General features: G+C 38.8%; 1 protein-coding gene across 3 annotated transcripts in view; it reads left to right on the top strand.

Moving 5' to 3' along the window:
• Positions 1-4019, top strand: part of PLCL1 (phospholipase C like 1 (inactive)) — a 178507-nt gene that overhangs the window by 122451 nt on the left and 52037 nt on the right. The gene's annotated exons all lie outside the window — the stretch shown is intronic.

Genomic DNA, 4019 nt, shown 5'->3' with positions numbered 1-4019 from the left:
ACTGACATTTTAATTTTCAGTTAAAAGATTTTAATTAAAATCCAACATAATTTGGTATGAAAAATGAGATTGAATTGGTGTTATACATGCAGACTGAACTAATGTCAATTTATGTATCAGTTTCAGGAACAGCTCTGTCTGATTAATCCAGGCAGTAGCAATGTTTGCTGGAAGGGGCTCTAGTTGCTCTTTTTGTATAATTCTGCCATTATTCTACCAAGATAATTATAGAGAGAGAAGCTTTGTGCTGGTTTTCCCAGTTTTCCTCTGATAGAGTTCTTTTCTTGTTCTGCTTCTCTCTTTCTGGATGCTATGTAATCATCCCTGCAAGATGCTATTGCCCTCTAGGCTTCAAGGAAAGATTTGTGTGGAGAAAGTCTTTGCTCTTGCAATGCCTCAGAATGTACCATTTTATTTTTTATCGATTCAGGTTGCATTTGGAGAGGTGTTGGTGGAATCCCTTCATAGCTCTGTCTTAGCTGTGTCTCAGTGTGTGATGTGTTCTTACACAGCTGCACACTGGTGCTGGTGTGCCTGTGTGCTCATGCCCCTGTATCCTGTCTCAAGCCACAGGACTTAGCACAGCTTTACTCTCAAGTCCTTGTGTTAGTCACAAATGGAGTATAAACATGTCCAGGATGTGTATTTAAAATGCATCTATTTGCCAAACATTGTCTCTTCGCAAAGGCTTAAATAGAAAACACAGGATGATTTTCCAGGCCTTAAGTCCCGTTTTTCCCAGTAAAATAAACACTTGCATCTGATCAACTTAAGAGACATTTTTGTCTCTGAAAATTCCGATTAAGCTATGGGCAGCATGTAATTTTCATGGTGGGGCTGTGCATATGGACTGCTTTGGAACCTGGTTTTGGGTTTGTGCAGCAGCTCTGCACAAGGTCTGCTGAAACAAACATTTTTTCATGTCATCACTTAAAAGTCTTTAAAAAGGAAATGGCAGAGGTAGTGAGGCACTTGTGTATGTTTTCTGGTATTATGTGAGTAAGAGCTCTCAAATACAAGAAGGAAAAACTGAGCCATTTATTGTACCTTAATTATTGGGGAACTCATAGTGAAAGGGGTATGATTCAGCTTAAGAGGCTTCAAGTCCATGTCTCCTGCCTGCCCTCAGATTATCTTTATGGTCAGAAATGAAAAGTGTTGTTTTTCGGGTATGTAGTCTGTATTTTTTCTGGAAGATATTCCAAGCAATCACGTTGAAAAAACAGTTGGGAATGATGTGTGGTGTCTTTTCTGCAAAGAGACATTTTATTTTACCAAGACAACTGTTTGACTTATTTCTGTTGCATGCTGCTACGTTCCTACCATGAAGATATGATTCACAAAACATGTAGGTTTGATACAGAGCTTGAGCAGCCTCTGAAAACAGAGGGGTGGTTTTGTGGCTCGGTATTACAACATGTCAGCAGTATTCACAGCATGTCTGCCTTCTGTTTCCTGCATGATTGTGGATGCCTCAGAGATCAGCAAAGCACTAAAATATCTCTTAAGTTTCACCGAGTACAGTAGATCTGTGTTTAAACGCTTCATTGACTCAGCAAGAGCTGGGGATGTATCATCTGATCTGTGCTTCATGCTAAACGAAGTAATGGAACTTACTGTGTGGATATCACTCTGGAGTCAGATCTGTAGCTTCAGTGGTTCTAAGTACCTCTGACTCTGTGTATGATATATGGGACATCTGTCCTTGAGTTTTTCAGAAACAGGATGCAAGGAAAACCTGCTTCACATGCACTCTTGTGTATTTGCCTACTGGATTTCAGAATTTGATTTCAAGCCCTGTATTTTCAGGCAGCAGAGAAAGAGGAAGCTCCAAGCTTAACATAAAGGTATCCAGAATGAGTGTGTCACCAAAAGTAAACTCCAAACTATGAGAGGTAACAGCCCAGCTCAGTTAATACTCTAAAAGTGTTCTGCCCTTCGGTTCTTCACAGGTTTAGTTATATCACGTCACCTGCTTCTGATAACCATGTTGATCCTGAAATCAAAGGATATATTCAGCACCCTTCAAAATTTGTCCTTTGTAATTTAATATTTTGGGTGATTTCTGGATGGTATAGGTTTCATGGTTTCATACACTTTCCCAGTGAAAGTGCACCTGAGTTTATTCTGGGGCACGTTCTTACTGATAGGAGAAAACAGTTTTCTGTGAGAGTTTAGGAAGGAACCACAGATTGAGGTGGGGCTATGCCAACTTGACAACCAAAATCTCTGTATTGCTGTGGTGGTGCACAGTGCAGTGCTTGTTGAGTTACCACATTTCACTTGGAGCTCTGAAATCAGTGTTTGAGTTTGAAAATACCAGAAATGGTTGCAGGGTGGAACATTCCTTTTATATGAGGGCAGTAACACTATTTCAGTTTGCTGAGCTACAAGAGTGTGCTTTAATCAACAGGGTAATTTAGCAATTACAGAGTATCTGATGTGCCTCAATTTACCTAGTAGCTGAGCAACTCAATGACCGGTCATGTGTCACTTTTAATTGTCTTTGCAAAATGCGTTAGAAATGTATTATTTCCCAGAGTGCATAGTTAAGAAACACGTTTGCCACTTTACTGCTTTACTGAGAGTTGATTATCTTTCTCTTAGTTACTAATGATCCCAGAATAAAACACCCTATGGGAAAGAAAATGAACTGATTTGGCTTATGTATAGGCATAAGGAGGAACATATTTTTAATAAGCTTCAATATTGATTCAAAGTGAGAAAACAGCAGCAACAAAATCCACTGAAATTAATAAGGTATGGAGTTTAGTGTCTATGGTAGTTCTAAAAATATTTAATTTTTGTTACTCTGTGTGTAAAATATCTGGTACTGTTACAGTGTTTTTGTACTTTTCTCCTTACTCCAAAGATGTCTTAAAATAGTATATCCAGAAAATATGGTACAGTTAAGAGTGGGACTTCCACAAATCTCATACATTGCTCCTGTGGGCTAGATTCTGCATTCATTAAATTGAGCTAAATAAACAACAATTGCCTTGTGTGAACTAAGAGAATTCAGTGTGGTTTGGATCAATGTGAGCATTAGGGCATTCATATTTTACTGCAGCCTCTGCTGAACTACAAGACAGAAGTATGTGCATACCATTTACCATATCCAAGGACATTGTCTAGGCTGTTTTCTCTCTTTTCTATGTTTTTGCTTTAGGAAACATGATGGTAGTGTTAGAAATTGCGCTGCAAATAATGCATGCTGTATGCAGCAAGTAGAGCTGTTCTGCAATTACATAAGGTAATTTAGATGAAAGAGCCTCTGTGTTCTGTGTCTGAGAGAGGAGACTTAATTAAGACAGACAAATTCTCCTGGGTATAACAAAGCAATTCTCTGGTTACAGCCCTGATTAGAATGCAGTTCTTCTAAATGCATTACCAAAGTCTTCATTATTATAATTAAACAGATATAAAATATGTTGTCCCTTCATTGCATAAAGCTTTGCTTTAGGGTTAAGATGAGAAATTTCATCAAGAGCTTTGAAATGAGAAGCTGACAAGCAAAGCAGGCGATTTCTGTATTTTTCTATAATTTTTGTATTTTTGTCCTTTTTAGTATTCCATTTAAAGACTGGTGCTTAAAAGAAAATCTTAAGCAGTCTATTTACAGCAATATTATTTTCCTGAGGCAACCAGCTAGGAAAAACTAGTGTTATCTGTAAAATGGAGCTCAGACACTGGCCTCTCCCAGGTATGCTGGGTTTGGAGCAGTCCAGCCTGAGGAATGGGTGTGCACGCCTGTGTCCAGGGCATTCACTGCTGCTGGTTTCCTCCAGAGTGCTTTCTTGCTTACCTCTGGCCTCTTCTTTCCAAGAGTTAGCAAGTCCTGCAGCTGAATAGAGATGTTGCTCCAAGGTGAATAAAGGGGAAAAGTATATGTGTTTGGGAGCATTCATTGCTCATACATCCAACTAAAGGAACTGATGAAAAATAACAAGAAAGAAGAAGGGGAGGAGTTGACTTCAGGAAGAAACGGACTTTTTCTCAATATTTGTCTTTTCACTGTA

The sequence above is a fragment of the Geospiza fortis genome, unplaced genomic scaffold (genome assembly GCF_000277835.1).
Source record: "Geospiza fortis unplaced genomic scaffold, GeoFor_1.0 scaffold112, whole genome shotgun sequence".
In the NCBI taxonomy this organism is placed as follows: Eukaryota; Metazoa; Chordata; class Aves; order Passeriformes; family Thraupidae; genus Geospiza; species Geospiza fortis.
The sequence above is the reverse complement of the archived record's forward strand: the minus strand, read 5'-3'. Positions and strand labels throughout refer to the sequence as shown.